A 22,423-nucleotide genomic window follows, 5' to 3' on the forward strand; every position below is an offset into this window, starting at 1 on the left:
TCCATATGAACTTCAGGAGTATTTGATCCATTTCTTTGAACAATTTCATGGGTATCCTTATAGGGATTGCATTGAATCTCTATAGTGCTTTGGGGAGTATTGCCATTTTGACAATGTTAATTCTCCCAATCCATGAGCAGGGGATATGTTTCCATTTCCTTGCATCCTCTTTCATTTCCTGGAGTAGCGTTTTGTAAATTTCTTTGTAGAGCTCCTTGACCTCCTTAGTTAAGCTGATTCAGAGGTACTTGATTTTCTGGGGCATGATTGTGAATGGGCTTGCTTTATTCATGTCGCTTTCCTCTGTCTCATTATTTGCATATAAGAAGACCATGAATTTCTGGGTATTGGTTTTACAGCCTGTGACTTTGCTGTACAAGTGTATTGTTTCTAGGAGTTTCTTGGTAGAGGCATTAAGCTTCTCTGGATTTCGTACCATATCATCTGCGAACAGTGAGAGCTTGATTTCTTCCTTTCCTACTTGAATGCCCTTAATATATTTTTCTTGCCTAACCATTGTTGCAAGTACTTCCAGTGCTATAATGAACAGGAGTGGTGAGAGTGGGCATCCTGATCTTAGAGGAAATGCCCTTAGTTTTTCCCCTTTGAGGATAATGCTTGCCATAGGTTTGTGGTAGATAGCTTTGATGCTCTTGAGGAAATTTCCTTCAAAACCCATTTTGGTGAGAATTTTCATCATAAACCAGTGCTGGATCTTTCCAAATGCTTTCTCTGCATCTATTGATATGATCATATGGTTTATATATATATATATATTTTGTTGATATAATAGATTATGTTGATTGATTTCTGAATGTTAAACCATCCTTGCATTCCCAGGATGAATCCTGCTTTTTCGTGGTGTATGATTTTTTTGATAAATTGTTGGATTCTATTTGCTAACATTTTGTTGAGGATCTTCACATCCGTATTCATCAGGGATATTGGCCTGTATTTTTCTTTTTTTAGTGGTCTTTTAGTTTGCTTTGTTATTAGGGAGATATGTGCCTCATAGAAACTGTTTGGGAGAGTCCCTGTTTATTTAATTTCTTGGAAAAGCTTGAGAAGAACTGGAAATAGTCTGCTTTAAATGTTTGGAAGAATTCGCTAGTGAATCCATCTGGACCTGGGCTTCTGATTTTGGGAAGACTTGACTACAGTTTCAATTTCCTTGATATTAATGGGTCTATTCAGTTATTCCAAGTCTTCTTAGTTCAAACTTGGGAATTTATAGGAATCCAGGAATTTATCCATTTCTTCTAGGTTCTCCAGTTTCGTGGCATACAGACATTTAAAGCAGTCTCTGATGATCTTTTGAATTTAATTGGTTTATGTTGTGATGTCCCCCTTTTCATTTCTATTCCATTTATTTTTATTTTTATTTTTTTGCTTTTTGGGTCACACCTGGCGATGCACAGGCGTCACTCCTGGCTCATGCACTCAGGAGATACCCCTGGCGGTGCTTAGGGGACCATACGGGATGCTGGGATTCGAACCCGGGTCGGCCGCATGCAAGGCAAATGCCCTACCTGCTGTGCTATCACGCCAGCCCCTCTATTTCGTTTAATACATTTCTCTCTTTCTTTGTGAGTCTTGCTAGTGGTTTGTCAATCTTGTTTATTAGAACCAGCTCTTGCTTTCATTGACCGTTCAGATTGTTTTTTTGAGTTTCCATGTCATTAATTTCTGCTCTAAATTTTATTATTTCTTTCCTTTGATCTGGTTTTGGTTCCTTTTATTGCTCCTTTTCTAAGATCTTGAGCTGTGAAGTCAAGTTATCTATGTAGGCCCTTTCTTCCTCCCTGAGGAATGCTTGCAGAGCTATAAATTTTCCCCTTAAAACAGCTTTAGTTGCATCCCTTAAGTTCTGGTAGCTCGTGTCTTCATTCTCATTTTTTTCCAGGTATCTTTTGATTTCTTTCTTGATTTTCTTTCTGACCCACTTATTGTTCAACATTGTTTAATTTCCAGATGTTTGATTTGGTTCTCCACGTCTGTTAGTGATTAAATTCTATTTTCAGTGTATCGTTGTCTGAAAAGATAGTTGATACAATTTCCATCTTCCATGATTCTATTGATATATGCTTTGTGAAAGAGCATGTGGTCTATTTTGGAAAATGTTCCCTGTGAACTGGAAAAGAATGTGTATTCTTTCTTTTTGGGGTGTAAAGCCCTGTATAGTTCTATTAGCCCTCTCTCTTCTATTCCTTCCTTTAAAGCCAGTGTTTCCTTGCTGTGTTCTATTCTTGTTGATCTATCCAGAGGTTATAAGGCGGTGTTGAAGTCTCTGACTACTTTTTTGTTGCTAGCAATGTCCTCCTTAAAATATGTAAGCAGTTGTTTTAAGTATTTATCTGGTCCCTCATTACGTTTATGAGTATGATTTCTTCTTGTTGTACACATTCTTGATAAATAGAAAATGGCCTTCACTGTCCCTTGTAATCTTTTTCATCCTGAAATCTATGTTGTCTGATACTAGTATGGTCACCTCAGGTTTTTGAGGGAGTTGTTTGCTTGATGAATTTTTTCCATCCTTTGACTTTGAATCTGTGTTTGCTCTGACTGTTCAGATGTGTTTCTTGTAAGCAGCAGAATGCTAGTATCAATTTCTGAATCCATTTTGCCAGTCTGTGTCTCTTTATTGTTGCACTTAGACCATTGACATTGAGAGATATTATTGTCATGGGGTTTTGTGCCATCTTTCTGTAGGGGTTTGTTGTCCTTATAGGTCATTTTATTGTCTAACAGGAGCCCCTTTAGTCCTTTTTAAGGTTTGGTTTTGAGTATATGAAGTTCCTGAACTGTTGTTTATTTATAAAATACTGTTCATTCCTTCGAGTTTGAGTGAGAGTTTAGCCGGATAAAGTATTCTTGGTGAGCCATTCATTTCACTGAGTTTTTCACTATATCCCACCATTGTCTTTGGAGTTGGAGGGTTTCCTCTGATAGGTCTGCTGTAAATCCAAGGTGTGCTTCTTTGTATGTCATTTCCTTCTTTGACCTTGCTGCTTGCAGTATTGTGTCTCTGTCCACGGCATCCATCATTCTGACTATGATATGTCTTGGAGTGTTTTTATTAGTGTCTCTTTTAGCTGGTACCCTTCTGGCTCCTTGGATCTGGATGCCTGCATTCTCTAACTCTGGGAACTTTTCAGCAATGATTTCTTTAACTGTGGCTTTTTCACTGGGGTTGCCTCCCTGTCCTTCTGGTATTTCGATCATTCTAATGTTATTTCTCTTGGAATCATCCCCTAGGTCTCTGATTTTCCTTAGAGCTATTTCGAGGTCTTTTCCCATTGTTTCTTGTTGCTTGTACAATTTCTGCAGTTCATCTTTAAGTTCACTGATTCTGTCCTCAGCTATAGCCTACTGTTGAAGGCACTCACTGAGTCTTTTATTTCCTCACTGAAACCTTTATTAGTGACACTTCTAATGGTAGCTTTCTTATGTCTGTTTTCATTTCTTCCTGTATTTTGTTCACTGTCTGCTCCACTGTTTCTTTCAGCTCCTCTTTTAATTTTTTGGATGTCTGCTCCATTGGTTCTTTGAACATCCTCAGCATTTCATCTCGGAATACTTTGTTGGAGAGACTGTATTTGTGGGTAACCCCTATTGAAGTTCTGGACTCTTTTCTTTATCCTCTACTAATAGTGGAGATTTGTGCTGTTTCTTCACGTTGTTATGATTGTATAAAGGTAAATCCATTCAGCTCACTAGCACTGTTCCCTCTTATTGTGGGAAAGGATTCTGGATGAGCTCGCTTGATGGTGATCACCTTTCTCCCCTTCTAGAATATGTCTTTCCTCTCAGGCATTTTTCTCTGATTTATGATAGACATGTAGTGAAAGGCATTTTTCTCTCAGCTATGATAGGCATCTATTGAAGCGTTGGAGAATATGTTCTTTTATATTGGACTTGTGTAGCTTCTTGTGTACACTGGTCTTTTGGTAAAATTGGAGTAGACCAGTGGACTACTATCGTATTGTGTTTGAGGCGGCCAGGATGCTTTCCACAGAATTAGGTGATGAAGGTTGGGATGTGAGTCCAGAGTGTTGGGAAGGGGAAATATAACTGTAACCACACAGAGGGCCACACCTACTTCTGCGGAGGCCATGCCCCCTACAGGGGAGACCATAGCTCCGGCCAGTCCTGATGCTTGTCCCCGGGCCCATGGCCCCGCAGAGAAGACTGGCAGTGGCTAGGTGTGTGGACACAAAGGGTGGAAATCAGAGCAAGTGCTCACAGGGTTCTGGCCAGCTAGCCAGTGTTGGGGGTCACGGGGCAGGGGCGCTAGGATGCATGCACCAACAGAGAAAACTGGCAGTGGCTCAGAATAACATTATTTTTTGTATTAATATTATTAAAAAAATATTTTCCCTCCATTTACTCTCTTACAATATAAGAATCTTGTTAGTGTGATAATGGACCTTTGATTGTTTTCTCCTCTTATAACATGTTTACTCATATTTGGTAGGCTATGACTCCAATTCTCTGATATGTCTTAAACAAAATTTTCACTTTTAGTGTATGTGGAACAGGTGAATACTGAGAATATCACTATCAATTAGGTTATCTTTTTGTGACTGGAATTTAATATAGCCAACTTCAATGATCATATATTTAATATGACTCGTTTCTTCTTTCCTGGGGACTAATTCTGACTTAGAAATAAATTGTCTTGTTCTGAAAGAACCATGCATATGTCACATGAAAAACACCACTATTGACTAAGAATGGATTTTGACTAATATCAAAGAAGAAATTGACAACTTCATCTGGAAATCAGAAGGAACTAAATTTATGATCACCTGAACAAGCTTGAAAGACCGCTCCAAGATCGGTGAAAACAAAATCTTGTTGGAATCTGGAATTAGACCGGAAATGCTGAGCAGAGCAACCATATATTGCAAACATGTATGCCTTTTTTGCTATGAGATAATAAATAGATGTAATTTATAGTTACCACACAGTTTTGACTTCCATAGCTTTGTTGGTGTAATGTGCAGTTGGATAAATAAAACTTACCAGGGGTCTTTTGCCTAAAGTATTATTTTGACTATTTATTATGTTTTATTATTCCACATAGTTTTCAGTAGTATTTGGTCTATGTGTCTGAAAAATGTTACTTGAACTTTTAGATTGACTGTTTAAAATATAATTATCTTGATAGGATTGCTATTTTAACATTGTAGATAACTTCAAAATAACTGTAATCCACTGCTGGTTCGAATGTTGTCTGTTACAACTCCTGTGGAAAATAGTATGGAGATTTCTAAGTAAACTTAGAATTGAACTGTTATGTGACCTAGCAATTCCACTTATGTGCATCTATCCCCAGGAAAAACACTCTCAAAAGCACAGTGCACACCATTATTCATTGCTGTACATAGTACAATAGCTAGTATAGGGAGCCATTTTAGGTGTCTAATGACAGATGAATGGATTATGAAAATGTGTTATATATATATATACACAATGGAATACTCTGTGGCAACATGGAACAATGGAACCATACAATTCGCTACAACACCATTGGAAACTGGAAGATATAATGAATGAAGTAAGCCAAAAGAAGAAAGACAAACACAGGATGATTTCATGTATCTGTGTATTATATATACATATTATATATAATACTAGATATATTTAATATATACAGTATTATATGTACATATAATACTGGATGAAGAATGTATATATAATACTGGATGAAGATGTCGCAGCAAAAGGGGGGGGTGTAGATCATGTTTGACCTGTGTTTAGAGGAGAAGGATAGAGAAGAAAAGAAATCAAGGGAGAAAAGAAGAGAATGAGAAGCAATGGGTAAACTTTTATAATTGGTGAAGTAGTGGTGAACAGGGCTTCAGTTATAACTGTGATATGAGTGAGTGATATAGCCATATATCTATAACAGACTATGAAAACTGAAAACATGAGATCTAAGAACTTTGAACAAGGGTAGGGTAGGGTAGGGGTTGGAGTTTGTGAAACTGGAGGAGGGAAGTTGACACTGGGCCTGTTGTTGTATACTCTAAGCCTAAAATTAACTATCAATAACTTTGTAAATCACAGTTCTTTAATAAAATATAATAAGAAAAAAAATTGTTTCAAACCATGAACAGGAGATGTGTTTCTATTTCCTTATGTCTTCTTTAATTTATTTTAGCAGCGAATTATAGTTTTCTTTGTATAAGTTTTTCACCTCTTTTACTAAACCTATTTACAAATGCTTGATATTTTTGAGACAGAATTGTTGATAGGATTAACAAATTTCTCTTTCTTGAGCTTAATTGCTTGCATAGTGTAGTGTCATGGATTTTTGCATGTTGATTTTGGAACATGTCACTTCACTATATAGGTTTATTGTTTCTAGGTTTTATAATTATAATATCTCATCTAAAATAGTGATAGTTTGACTTCTTTTCAATCTGGACCCCTTAAATATCTCGTGTATAATTGCTGTGTCAAGGATTTCTAATACTCTGTAAAATAATGGTAATGAGAGTCACAATATTTTTTGTTTGCCAGTTTTTCACCATTAAATTAGCTATGGGGTTGTGCTATGTGGCTTTAAGTAATTGAGGAAAGTTTTTCTATTTCCATTTAATGAATATATTTTATCAGAATGGGTTCTAGATCTTTTTTAATGTTTTTTCTGCCTATGCTAATATGGTCATATGATTTTATATTTCCTTGTACTGATTGAGCAATGGAATAAGAATTGAAAAAGTAGAAGCTGATTCTCTCTCCCATACACAGGCAGAAGTCTTCAGTAAAGATGCTAGGTGTGTGAAGTCAAGCCAGAAAATTCTTCAACAAATGGTTTTGAAGATACTGGTCATTCATATGTAGAAAAATAAACTATGATCACTAATTCATATTATACACAAAAATAGATACAAAGTGGATTAAAGAAGGTGAGACAGATAATACAACAGTTTAGGCACTTGCCTTGGATGTGGTCCACTCTAGTCATATCTTATACAGTTCCCTGAACAACTCCAAGAGTCATCCTTATGCATAGACACAATTAAGCTTTAATCATAGTGGGGTGTGACCCCCCAAATCAAAATAAAGACCTCAATATTAGAACTTATTTCAAAAATTACAGAGAGAAATCTAGTGAGAACCTTCCATGAATTGAATCTAGAGATATGTTTAATGACTCAATGCATTAGTCAAGCAAAAAGAAGCAAAAAAAATTATATTGCATCAAATTAAGAATCTTTGTCACAATGAAAGAAATAATGGCTAAGATAAAAAGATACCCTGTAGATGAGGAGAAAAAGGTTTCCAAGATAGAGAAACCACTCATAAATCTTATAAACAGCAAAAGAAGTCCAAAATCATAAAAAATGGGGCAAAGAGATTAACAACAGTTCATTAAAGATGTACAAATGACCAATAGGCATACGAGAAAAAGATGTTCATCATCTGTCACCAGGAATATGCAAATCAAAACAACAATGAAGTATCACCTCATAACTGTGAAACTGGTACACATTAAAACAACAAAATCAAGTTCTGGCACTGATGTGGAGAAACAGGAACCTTCATCTACTGTTGGTAAAATATCAACTGGTTTACATTTTGGGAAAACAACAAGGAAACTTCTCAAATTACTTGTTATTGAGCTTCCATATAATCCAACAATTCCACTACTTGGTATCTATATCAAGTGCCCCAGAATGCAATTTTGAAAATACATCTGGAAACTCAATTGTACATGAGAAATACATAAGTGGATTAAGGAATTATGGTGCATACATACACATGATGGAATTCTATTTAGCTATAAGAAAAGACATCATGAAGCTTGACACTAGAAGGATGGAACTTTATGCTTGGTGAAGTCAGTCTGAAGGAGAGTGACAGGTACAGAATGATCACATATGTGGTTTTTAAAGAGACAAGGAATAACAAATGATCAATTGAAACAGAACCTCAGAGTTGGTCTACTTTACTCAGGTATGGGGTATAGAGAGGGTTAAAAGAAGGACCTTAGGAGCACAGAAGACCTTGATGAAGGGTGTACTGTTTTAATTTTGCGTGCATGAAACACTCTTATTAACAGTATTGCAAATCATTGTGTCTCAATAAAAATTTAAAAGCAAAAGAGAATTTTTTTGATTCAGAAACTTAAGTTAACTTATTATATAGCCACAGGAAACTAGTACATCTCACATTTAAAAAATATTTAGCTTGGAAAAATTATTAAAGTTTTTATATAATATTTTTCTTAGTTTAGTTTTATCAAGGGCTGGAATGATAGCACAGTGGGTAGGGCATTTGCCTTGCATGCGGCCGATCCGGGTTTGATTCCTCTGTCCTCTAGGAGAGCCTGGCAAACTACGAGAGTATCCCGCCTACATGGCAGAGACCAGCAAGCTACCGTGGCGTATTCAATATGCCAAAAACAGTAACAATAAGTTTCATAATGGCGATCTTACTGGTGCCCGCTCGAGCAAATTGATGAACAACTGGATAACAGTGCTACAGTGCTACATTGCTAGTTTTATCAAAATATCATGTAGTAATCTGAAAATCTCATTATTGCTTTTTTCCCACAAGCTTTGGGTTTGTTGTAGGCATTGCTTCTTTGTTTTAAGAATGTGATTCTTCCATAACCACTTTGAGAACACTGGAGTCATTTTAAAATTCCATCAGTACCTTTAATTAAGTCCACCTTTCACAGGCAGTTTTATGTTTTTCTCTCAAGTGATCAGGCCTCCTAATATGTTTGCTAACGTTTGGTTTTCAGATCACACATACAAAGAGAGTGGGTTTCTAATAAGGATTCCTTTTGATAGTGTCTTTTATGGTATCTCTTGGCAGTTTCTTTAATGTGTCTCTCTTAAGCAGGTTTTTTTAGGGAATTCTATGTGACATACCACATTTATGGCTTTGCTCTGCCCTTAGAAAAAGGATGCTATATACCTCTTGAAATTATTATTGGCTGAATAAAAAGGGACCTAGCCTGGAGCATTAACGTACATGCTGGTTTTCCCCCAAATGTCTAATTTTGTTAAAGATTATGTTTCCTTTTTTTCCCCCACTCTGTACTTTAGTGACAGATGCCTATGATTTGAATGAGCTTGGGCATGAGTGGGAGGGTGATGAAAGTGACTAGTTGCCTATTATCATCCCATATACAAACTTCAGTTAATTCTCTGGCAGTTCCAGACTCGGTTGGTGGTTCAATGTAGAGATCTGAGGATGTGATGTTGCTGGGTTCTGTCACATTGAAGGAATTACTGGGTCACCATAGCAGTGCTCTAGAGACTTCTAAGATTATGGCCAGACGTGACTTGGGGACCCTGTGGTACTTATAACTGAATCATTATGAGCACATGTCTGTTTACCTCAACTACTGGACTATATCCAATGTGCCTGCTCTCTTTCCTCCTCCTCCTCCTCCTTCTTCTTCTTGCTCTGTGTCTTCTGCTTCTTCTTCTGCTGCTGCTGCTTCTGCTTCTGCTTCTTCTATTTCTGCATCTACTTCTGCTGCCTCTGCCTGCTGCTGGTGGTGCTGTTTATTGTTAGAATTTTTTTGTCCTATTTGTTATTTTTGGAGGGTATACCTAGAAGTACCCCAATTCCTGGGTCACTTTTAGGGTTGGCTAGGAGATTACAAAGAGCCCCTGGGGATCAAACCTGAGCCTCTCTCATGCAAGGCATGAATTCCACCCCTTTGAGTCATCACCCTGGCCTGAGCTTTTCTTTCCTTTCTTTCCTCTTCCCTCTATCTCCTTTCATTCTCTCTGCTTACCTTCCATCATTTCAGATTGTTAAACAACCAACACTGATTTACAGTTTGCTCCATTGCTATCTTTTAATATCTACTTTCATTTCCTTCTTCCCACAAGCACTTCAATCATTTTGCATTTTTGCATATATATAAATCTTATAAACTATTATTTCTCTTTTTTATTAACTTGCACTTAATGGATTGCATGTATATATTTTCTCTTCTCTCATGACACTGCTTTGTAGCTTTTAGCGTGTTGTGGTATCAATTTCTACATGCAAAAACCTTCTCATGTGGAATTTAGAGTTGGGGGTGTAGGTGAGAGAGATGGCACAGTGAAGAGAGACACTGCCTAAAATTAAGTTCATATAGTCTAAAAACAGACAGAAAGTAGAGAAATAGTAAATCCTCAAAAACCCAGTTTGAGCCTTGGATCTAACCAGGCTTAGAGAGATCTACAACTAGAGTTTTCAGTTATTTGAATGAATACATTTTTCTTTTGCTTGAGACAACGCAGGTCCAATTTCAGTCATGAACTCCAGAAGAATCCTGGCAACATATGCCTTTAATACTATGTAATATAAATATGAAAGAACAAAGAGTATATCAGGTTTAAAAAGTATATACCTTATTATTTTATCTCAGACACTAATTTAAAATGATAAAATAATATTTCTTTTATTTTATATTGTGGTTTACATTGACATTTGAAAGCATTAATATGTTTTTAAATAATTTTAAATTACCATGAGCTCTATAGTCAGATATGTATGTAGATGATGACATTCTACAACCCTATTAAGGATGATTTGTGTTTTTCATTTTAGACCTCCTTTAGAAGGCAAGCAAAGACTAAGCTTTTGTATTATAAGTATTGAACATAATGATTTTCTCCAAAACATGTTGACAAGTTCACAACCAAATGACCATGTAACAATCTTTAAAGTCAAAGTTAATCTTTGATTTTATTTGTATATGTATCTCCAAGGACCATCTGTACTCTTCAGGAATGAGAAGGAAGTGTTACTTTAGTAAATGTCATTCTTTCCGTCAAATCAGTACTGAATTTACTTTCTGTGCAAATGTCCCCTATAATTAGAGATTTGTCTTTCAGAAAGCAAAGAGAGAGTGTGTTTGTCCCTGCCTTTCTGTAATTTTTCTTTGATGATCTTAATGCAGGTTTTATTTATTTTTCCTTTACAATTTAAATTACTATTTGTTCTTCTTTTTTTTTAACTGCACCCATCACATATAAACACAATAAATGTGCATATCCCTAACTGGTGGTATTTCCCCTTATAGAAATTATTCATTACTCAATCATTTAGGCATGGAAGTTCCCATAAATTGATACCACTTTTTTAATTGACTTATCATTGACTTGCATTAATCACTGTATCACTGTCATTCCAATGATCATCGATTTGCTTGAGAGGGTGCCAGTAACGTCTCCATTCGTCCTAGCCCTGAGATTTTACCAGCCTCTCATTCTTACTCATTCTTCCCAGCAATGCTGCATTGGAGGCTCTTTCTGGGTCAGGGGAATGAGACCCATCATTGTTAGTGTATTTGCATATCAAATATGCCTTGGGGAGCTTGACAGAGCTTGCCACGCTCTGTCATGAGGGCAGGATTCTCTCTGTAACTTGTCAGGTTCTCTGAGACGGAGAACTAGCCTATAATAAGTCTCACAGTCATAAATGCAGCCCCACATGCGGCCCCATGCTTCCAAGAGCTTCATTTTATAGTCTTTCTATCTTGGCTCTTTATGGGATTACACTGTGTTAGGGGCAGTTTGTGGGTGTGGCTGCCAAGCTACTGTAAAATGGGGTCCCTGGGTGGAGGAGGTCTAGTCCTGATCTGAGCAGTCTTGGAGATCTCAGCCCCGGGTCCTGAACACCTGGGTTCCCCATGCCGGTAACTTCATGAGTGAGGTTCATCCAAACATATGGAGAGGGGCATTGAGCATGGCTGTGGCTGGGTTATAGAGATCTTCACTGTCGGGGCTCTGCTTGGGGTGGGGAGGGAAACTCAACCCGCCCCGCTCATAGGGGCCCTGGTGATGACAGCCAGGTGTGTGGGCAAGAGACTCTGCATTAATATCAATTCCAAATGTTAACTTGACACCTTTATCTGTGTATAGGACATGCCACTCTCATAACATAAGTTCTAGTGCTATCCAACTCCCACCAACCACCCCGCACCCCAATTACCCACTACCTCCTACTTCTTTCCAATTAACACTATAGTTTTCACTGAGTATAGTATTTACTTTAATTTTTTGACACTTTGCTTAGTTATTTATATTTGATATATGAATGATCCACTAATTATTTTCTCTCCCTGACTCATTTTCCTAAATATAATTAGTAAAATAATCATTTTAAAATAATAAAAAAACCACATAGTCATCTTGTGTTCTTTTATTTTGTGCCAAAAGACAAAACTTAATTTCTTTTAATGACAGAATAGTATTTTACTGAGTGTATGCAGCATAGCTTCTTTATCTAGTCATCTGTTGATGGACATTTATGTCAGTTCCACATCTGGACTATTGTATCAAATACTTGTACCAAATACTATATTTTTTAATAGAGATGCAATGTCTTTTGATTTAAAGTATGCTCTGCATCACTAATCATCAGGGAGATGCAAATCAAAACAATCATGAGATACAACCTCACACCACAGAGAATGGCACACATCCAAAAGAACAAAAGCAATTGCTGTTGGAGAGGATGTGGAGAGAAGGGGACCCTTCTCACCTGCTGGTGGGAATGCCAACTGGTCCAGCCCCTTTGGAAAACAATATGGACAATTCTCAAAAAATTAGAAATTGAGCATCCATTTGATCCAGCAATACCACTTCTGGGAATATATGCTGGAGAAACTAAAAAGTATAGTCGAAATGACATCTGCACTTATATGTTCATCACAGCCCTGTTTACAATAGCCCGAATCGTGAAAAAACCCGAGTGCCCAAGAACAGATGACTGGTTAAAGAAACCTTGGTACATCTATACAATGGAATACTATGCAGCAGTTAGAAAGGATGGAGTCATGAACTTTGCATATAAGTGGATCAACATGGTAAGTATCATGCTAAGTGAAATGAGCCAGAAAGAGAGGGACAGACATAGATGGATTGCACTCATCTGTGGAATATAGAACAACAGAGTAGGAGACTAATACCCAAGAATAGTAGTATATAATACCAGGAGGTTGGCTTCATAGCTTGGAAGCTGACCTCACACGCTGGGGGAAAGTCATCCCAGATAGAGAGGGGAACACCAAGTAATATGTGATTGGAGATACTGTGTGGGAAGGGAGATGCGTGCTGAAAGTAGACTAGAGACTGAACAGGATGACCACTCAATACCCCTATTTGGGACCACAACATCCAAAAGGAAAGATAGATATCAAATTGGAATGCCCCGCTACAGAGGCAAGGTGGGGTGGGGGGATGAGGAAGGGGGGTGGTGGGAGGGATACTGGGTTCATGGGTGGTGGAGAATGGACACTGGTGGAGGGATGGGCTCTTAAGCATTGCATGAGGGAAAAACAAGCATGAAAATGTGTGAATCTGTAACTGTACCCTCACTGTGACTCACTAATTAAAAAATAAATTTATTAAAAAAAAGAAAAAGGTTTTCTTGTCCTCCAGATTGATACTCATGGTAGCATTGCCAGGACATATGGAATTTTAATTTATTTTATTTAAAAAAATTCAGGCCATGCCCAGTGATGTTCAGCGCTTACTCCTGATTCTGCACTCTAGAGTAAGCCTAGAGCAGATCACTCAGCGTAGGGTTACTCTGGGTAGATTTGGGGCAACATGTGGGGTGCTGGAAATCAAATCCCAATCAACCATGTGCAAGGCCAGTGCCCTATTTTATATTATCGCTTTAGCCCCATATTTATTTATTTATTTATTTATTTATTTATTTATTTATTTATTTATTTCTAATGGGTCTTCATATCTAGTATTCAATAGAAGCCACACTATTTTACATACCTACCAAAAGTATATCAGAGTCCCTTTCTCTCTACATCTCCCCCAGTTTATGTTTCTAATCAAGTGAGGCAATTTCTCAATGTGGCTTTGATTTTTTACTTTCCTAATGAGATCTGTTGTTTCTTTTTTCAAATCTGATTATTTGCTTTCTTGTTGTTGAATTGTGAGCCATTTATCAATACATTATGGATATTATCCTCTTATTGTCTATTATGTAAAAGAATCATCCAAATTTCTCAGTTACCTCTATGCTTCTATTGTAATTTGTTGTGGTTAGGGGAGTTCAGAGGTTATTCCTCACTATGTGCTCAGGTTTGACCCTTGTCAAATCATATGGTGCCTGGAGTTGAAGCATTAAACACAAGCACCTTAAGTCCTGTGTCCTTCTAATCCTCTCATGCTTTATTTTGATTGTAAAAAGTATTTTGTTTACTTTTGCTTCATTTGTCCAAGAAGTTAAGTCTCTAAGAGAATCTCCATTTTCAAGGTTCAGGATTCTCTCTCTGGAGTTTTCTTCTATGTATTTTATGTCTTTGGGTCTAATATCCAGATCTCAATCTATTTTGAGATATATTTGCATGGTATTAAATAAAAACATCTTCTCTTTCTTTCATCCATTCCTTCCTTTTTCTCTTTCTTTGTATTCTATTCTCTTTCTCTCTCTCTCAATTCCTCTGTGAGGAGAACACAGACTAAATATGAAATCTCTTGCTGTAACTTTGACTTGCCTTAATCAAACCTAGCTATTGTATGAACTCAATACCCCTTTACTCTTGACCAGTTCCTATGTTTTCTGGCATGTTTAGTGAAGTCTGGGGCACATTTGCTTGGACTCTTAAAGGGTGTGGAGGAGTGTCAGTTTTCCAAGCTTTGGCAGATTTCCCTCTGCACAGCTGAGCTACAGAATTCATCTTTATACCCCCAGGTTGTGGTTGCAGAAGATTACCAGTAGGCTAATCAGATGGGATACCATACAGGAAAGGCTTATCCTATCAGGCTTCTTATGATGTGTATGTGACTTCTCTCTAATCATTGATATTTGCCTTAGCAGTTGCATGGATAGTTTTCTCTCTGTCAAGGTGCTTTCCACTTCTCCAGAAACCTGTGTTCCCTGTGTGCAGGGTGTTACCCGGCTTGGAATACACTCCATAGTCTGGATTTCCCCTCTTTGTACCAGAAAATGTAGCTTGATGCACTGACTTGGAGGCTAACATGGTTGTATGCAAGAGGGATCTGCTCACTGCACTGCATCTCCCACAGTTGCCAGAATTCAGAAGCCGGTCACCACAAACTGCCACTGAGCAAGGATTCTCCTTTTCAGGCTTTTAAAGTGTCCTTAAAAATAGTATTTTACGGAGTGTCTGTACTATAGCTTCTTTATCCAGTCCTCTGTTTCTGGATGACCCCATAGTCCTTCCCTTCCTTGATCTGTTGTCAATACTGTGCAGATTTTCCTTTATTGTCCAGGAACCAATAGAAAGTCTAACCTTTCTCTTGCTAATCAGCAGGTATCATGGGAGATTAGCCACTCAAAGTACAAACTGAAAATTCTTGGGTTGATTCGAAGTTCTCCAGTGATAATATATATGAGCTGCATAACATATACAGTTTATTTATATTCCTTTAAATATATTCTGTCAGTTTTTATTTAGATATCTTTATAATACTATTAATATTCATGTCTCAGGCATGCAACATCACCGCCATCACCAGGGTGCTGGCTTCCCTCCTCCAATGTCCTTAGGGCCCCTTTTCCTCCTTCCCACCAACCACTTGGCAAAATTAGTTCTACAGGTTTCTCTCAGGATCTGTTAGCATTAAACATGTTTATAAAATGTTTTATCCCTTTACTATGTTTCTCTCTGTACCGCACATGATTGAAAACATTCTGTATTTGATGCTTTCCCTTCTGAATGAGTTCGCGAAGCTCAATACTCTTTATACATGCAGCAGTGGATTGCAAAATTCCATGTTTTTTTCACAGATAGCATTCCACTGGGTATATATGCCACAATTTCTTTACATACTTGTTATTCAGTACTTGAATTTTTTTGAGATCTCTGCTACTGTGAACAGTACTGCAATGAACATAGGAACGCAAATATCTTTGTGTTTTTAGACTCAAAGGATAGGTGTTAGAAGTAGAATACATTTTTCCAAGGGATATTTTTCTATTGAGATCTACTATATAGTATATTCTGTGCATATCCTCTGCTCATTTCTAATTCATAATACAAAAAACTTGAAATTTGTTTATACAGAATTTAGTAGATTGTTATTATCTAATATAATTGTAGTTTTTATTTTACTCAAACACTATTATACTAATTTCCATTATCATAAATCTTGGATGGAGTATCCTTTCACATTGTCATCTTGATGTATATTAATTTATATATGTTGTATTAATATTCAATATTCTAGAATAAAATGTTTTCAAACACATGTGTAGCAAAACCTGGCCATTATGATGGCTGCAACTTTACAGGCCTTGTGGTGCTCTGTATTCTTTCTAGTAACTCTAGTAACTCTCTAGAAACAGGAAATGGCTGTTCACAGTACTCAATGGTCTTATTATGGTATTCTTTTCTATTTTTTACCTCTTCTCCTTGGGCTGGAGTGATAGGGCATTCGCCAATCACGCGGCCTAACCCGTGTTCGATTCCTCCACTCCTCTCGGGGAGGTTGGCAGAGCCTGAAGCTACCCGTGGTGTATTGGATATGCCAAAAACAGTAACAATAAGTCTCACAATGAGAGACGTTTCTGGTGCCCATTCGAACAAATCAGTGAGCAACAGGATGACAGTGACAGTGACCTCTCCTCCTTAAGACACACTATAAAACAAAAACAAAGTTAAAGACTCAACCTTACATAAAATCAGCCATCTATGATAAATGTCAGAAATTGACCAAAATATCTCCTAGCTTTCTTGGTGAAACATACATAGACATGATATGATACTCTTGTGCTCATTTACCTTTATTATATTTAGAATGATTGGATTTAGAAAGCTCAAAAGCATGCTTCTTTGGTTGTTTCTGTGTCAGTACCAAATGCTAAATATAGTTTCAAAAGGTTGTGAGGTATTTTATGTTTTTGTCAAAATAGGGTATATACTATATTTTCAATAAATTACATTTTTTAAAATAGATAAATATCTATGCTTTCATTGGGATTTTTTTTACAAATTTTAAGAAAAGTAAAATTTAGAAAGAATCACAGTGACGTGTGTGATTTAATATGTAGGATTAGGCTGAGTAGGATTTGTTGTTAGGTGTTGTATTTGACTTTCTTAATTATTGTCCTTTTATCATGGAAGCACTTTTTTTCTTAATCCATGGAATATGGAGAGCACATGATGTTGCTGCAAATTTGACCTTTGTTGTGCCACTGGAGTTGATCAAATCATAAATAAGTTCCAGAGGATTGAAGGTAACTCTTCTACCACCTTTTAGCAGAATATTGAACTCACAATAGTTTCTTAATATGTTGATTTCTTAAAATTCTAAATGACTTTTATGATCACATATCAAATTATGAGGAAAATTAACTCATATCCATCCCCTTTATTACAATAAAGTTAAAACTTTGATTCCGGAGACTATTCCAATGTTTAATGACCTTTAGAAATGTTAGAATCATAGAAGTTACCGTAAATTTTAGAACATATGGTTAGTATTGAGTTCTAGAATTTATTGCTAACAGTAGTCATTAGAAATAAAAATTCTACTCCTGGGGCAGGATAGAAAAGAGAAAATACTGAGGTTAAGGCTCTTGTCTTGTAAATAACTGACCCTGTTTGATCCTAGCACCACAGATGGTCCCTGAGCACCACAAAAATGATCCTTGAGCACAGAGCCAGGAATAAGTCTGAGCACTGCCAGGTATCGTCCCCAAACAAAACAAAAATAAAAACAAACAAAAAATCCATTGCTATGCTTGTACAGCACATTTAGACAAATCACAGATTAAAGTTATTGATTTTCTTGCTTCTTTATAGAGCTCTTATTTGTTTCTCTTTTTTAAATATGTCGTTTAGGAAATGACCAATTTTTACATTACCTGTCCAAGCTCAAATTTTAAGAAATGACTGGCACAGCCATTATCCTCTGTGAAAATTGGTTTATATTACTTAAGATTTTGAAAATTTTGTACCTATTTTTCAAACTTCAATAACTTCTAGTGGTTATTTACATTAACAGGATATATTTTGTACTGTTGAGATAAGTTTTAAGTATTGCCTTTCTCCCCCCTCCGTATTTTTAAATGTAGTATCATTTGGAAAAATGATTTTTTAAAAATGGTGTTGGAAGGTATGTTTGTCCTTGCAATCTGCTAGCTCTGAGAGGCAATGAAGTGGAAGAGAAATGGCAATAGTGTGCTGGAATTGGACAGATCTGGGTGAAAGTCCAGCTCTCACAGCTAACAGAGGTTACCATTTGGCCTCTGGTTCAGCCTGCTTGATTTTTTTTTTGTTTGTATTGGCCTTCAGCACTGTCAACATATGGGCCAGTAGCTTGTTTCTTCAGGTGTTTATCCTTCAGACCATCTTTTTTCTCACCACAGTTCGATTCAATGTAGCCAATTTCATGATTTAGTGCATGCATATTGTTTTGTTTTGTTTTGCTAATGGGTGTGCTAAATCTTCACCCTTTACTGTTGTTTATAATCAAGCTGGTCGTGTTTCTGTGGACAGGTTAGCAGTGTAGTAAGGAAATTAAAGTGTTATTTTGAATTGTATAAGTATTAGTACTATTTTAAAATTAGTTCAAACAAAAAGGAATAAGACCCAAGCTAAAATTTTTGTGCTCTGGAAGTGTTTTTTTTTTTCCTTACACTTCTTTAAAAGTTAATTTGAGATCACAGTACTGCTTCCTAGATTCATTTGAAATGTTTGAAGCTATATCCACAATAGCAGTAAGAAAAAATTAGTCTGATCTTAAAAATATATTAAAATATGTTATTTTTTTTATTTAAATAGGAAACTTCTTTTTCTTGTTTGGGGCTCCAAGGTCCTGGTAACACAACCAGAAGGTATACAGGGGCTATTCTGTTCTCTGTCAAAGATAAAACACGGGGTCTAGTGCATATGAAGTATTCATTCCAACTCTTTAAGTTATCTCCCTGGGCCTACACATATGCAATTTTAAATAAATGTAATGGACATTACCTTTATAAAGCTTAATTTAGAGTGTAGCTAATAGGTTGCATATAAAAAGAAAGTATTAGCAGCTAAGCAAGTCTTTCAAGTTGAGTAATTGATGTATTTCTTTACCATCTGTTCTGATTCTAATGTTGAGAGCAAAGACAGGTGTTGGAAGTGTTGGAACTTGTACATTTTAGACATGTAAATGGAAGAGAGGATCTATCCCTTAATGTGGCCGTAAGTCCTTTCAAATTAAACACACCTACAGGACATTACCTGGTATGTCTTTCTTAAGTTTTCTAAACCCATTCATGTTTGTATTAGCACAACAAAGAAAGCCAGAGATTGCATAGAAAGATAAATATTTAGAAAATAATGCTAAGAAAGTAGTATTTTAGAAACTAAATTGATTTGGAAGGCAGTGAGAAAGTGATTGAAGCCATTACTGCTTAGAGTTATTTTTATTTAGTTTATCCTGGTTGTATGCACAAGATTTATAAAAAAAAATCATTTTGAGGCACTTAAGAACACCAGGATATAAGATGCTGACTGTAGCATTTACTGCTTGGATAAGTCAACAAACTTTGACACTTTTCACTGTTCTTTTTTTTTTTTTAAGTAAATTATTTTTAAGTAAATTCTAGAATAGTTGATAAAATAATATTGCAGTATAGGTATATTTTTCTGAAGGATAGAATATCTCAAGTTTAGTTTCTTTGCCACTGTACATTTTCATGGTTTAAAATAATATAAAAAATAACAGAATATGTGATATTTTCTTAAATATTACTTACGTATACACATGTGCATACATATACACGTATTATAAAGACAAAAACTTTTAAAAATATTTATGGAAAGATCAAATTTTTCTTTTGGAGGGTGCACAGCCAGTAATGCTCAGGGGCTATTTCTGGCTCTGCACTCAGAAATTACTCCTGATAGTGCTCAAGGGACCATTATGGGTGCTGAGGATTGAACATGGCTTAGCCCTGTGCAAGGCAAGCTCCTCCTTACCCACTATAGTATCCCTCCAGCTCCAAGAGAAGAGGCATTTTAATCACTTAATTAAGATATGATTCATATATAAGAATCTGTACGTATTAAATGCATGGCATTTTATGACTTTGAATAAAAATGTCTATCAGTAAAACTTTTAGCAGCATGGTCTGTAACATATCCATTAGATCCCAAAGTTTCCTCTTGCTCTATTTTACACTTAGGCCATTATAGCACAGCATAATATTCACCTTCTTAGAGTATTTTATATATTTAATAGTGTGTTAATTAGAAGAGCTATCCTTACAATAGATCTCTAGTGCTTTTATAACTTAGTCTCGAACTCTATACCTAGAAGTAGTTTCTTCTTCCTCTAACCCTTTTTAATTCTTTACCTGTGAATATATTTATATATACATATATTATATACATATATATGTACTGGAGCAATAGCACAGTGGGTAGGACATTTGCCTTGCACGTGGCCGACCTGGACCTGGGTTCTATTCTTCTGTCCCTCTCAGAGAGCCCGGCAAGCTACCGAGATTATCTCGACTGCATGGCAGAGCCTGGCAAGCTACCCATGGCATAATCAATATGCCAAAAAAAAGTAACAAGTTTCACAATGGAGATGGTACTGGTGCCTGCTCAAGCAAATCGATGAACAACGGGACGACAGTGCTATAGCGTAGTGCTACATATATGCATTCACATATTTTCCTCATCCAATCATCCATCAATGAACATTTAAATCATTGACAATTGTAAATAATGTTGCGGTGATCTTAAAGGTGCAGCTATTTCTTTGAGACTCTGATTTCAATAGCTTTGGGTATATACGAAGACTGGGAGAGCTGGATCTCATGAAAATTTTACTTTTAATTTTTTGATGAATGTCCGCATTGTTTCCTTTTATGGCTATACCACTTTACATTCCTGTTAATAGTATGCAAAGTCTCCCCTTTTCTCCTTATTGTTGCTAATAAGGTTTTTCCTTTTTTCTTTAATTAAAGTTCTCCTAACAGATATGAGGTGATGCCACATTAGAGCTTGAGCCTTCACTCCTTGATGAACAAAACTGCCAAGCATCATTTTATATGCCTAATGGCAGTATTTGATTTATTTGGAGAGATGTCAACTAAATGTCTTTGAAAAATAATTAATTGGTTTATTTATTTCTATTAAGTTATTTTATGTCAAAAGTTATTTTATGTTTTTGCTGTAATATTTGACATTGCTTCAGCTGCCATTGCTTCAGCTGCTGGGGCTCTGCTCGGGTCGGGGAGGGAAACTCAATCCACCCCCTCTGAGGGGCCCTGGTGAAGAGAGCCAGGCACGAGGGCAAGAGACTCTGATGAGTTAGGACTAGCCTCATGCATGAAGGGACTGGCAGAGGAACTCAGGTGTGCGGGACCCGGGGCTGACCAAGCCTGCTTGGATTGGGACTGGGCCTCCTCCACCCAGACCCCCCAGTTTCCAGTAGCTAGGCGTTCACACTCACAAACTGCCCCCTGGCGCCATGAAATCCCATCAACAGTCAACATCCAGAGACTATAAAACCAAGCTCCCGAAGCTTGGATATCTTATAGCCCAGTTCTGCCTCTTGGACCACCTGGCAAGCTACAGAGAGTTTCCTGCCCTCATAGGAGAGCCTGCCAAGCTCCCTGGCATATTCATATGTCAATACCAGTAACAATGATGGGTCTCATTCCCCTAACCCTGAAAGAGCCTCCAATGTGGCACTGTTGGGAAGGACGAATAGAGAGAGGCTTGTAAAATCTCAAGGCTAGGACGAATGGAGATGTTACTGAGACCATTCGAGAAAATCGATGATAGATGTAATGATGATGATAATGAAGTTATTTTATATGTACTTTGGATATATAACTTCTTTTCAGATATGAGTTTATAAATATTTACAACCATTCAATGGATTTGCTTTCCACTTTATTTACTTGTTTGTTTTTGCTTTTTGGGCCACTCCTGGCAGTGCTCTGGAGTTACTCCTGACTCCGCACTCAGTAATCACTCTTGGCAGTAAGCAATGGGGAGACCATATGGAATATCAGGAACTGAGCCCAGGGTTCATGGCATGAATTGCAAGAGACTTACCTGCTGTATTTTCACTCCAGTTTCTGCTTTTCATTTCAATAAATGTTTGTTTTATGACTCTTTAGTTTTATGCAGTCTCATTTGACTATCAATTTTTTTCTATGGGTAATCTATTGAATACATAGAAAATCCAGCAAACAGATGAACTTTCTCTTGGACTCCTATTGCTCTCACCTTTTCATTTTATAACATACAACTTAGTTCCCTTGATTATAAATATGGACAGTCTATTGAATATAGAAAAGGTTACTAGCTGAATTTTAGTATGCATGTTGTTTCATTTAATATAAGATTTTAATGATCGTCTTGTTACCCTTGATTTGTTGTCTCTGAAAATTCTTGTTGACATATTTTGAGGAACCATATGGATAGGAAATACAGTACAGAAATTAAAACAACCTG

Source organism: Sorex araneus, chromosome 2 (assembly GCF_027595985.1).
Source record: "Sorex araneus isolate mSorAra2 chromosome 2, mSorAra2.pri, whole genome shotgun sequence".
NCBI lineage: Eukaryota > Metazoa > Chordata > Mammalia > Eulipotyphla > Soricidae > Sorex > Sorex araneus.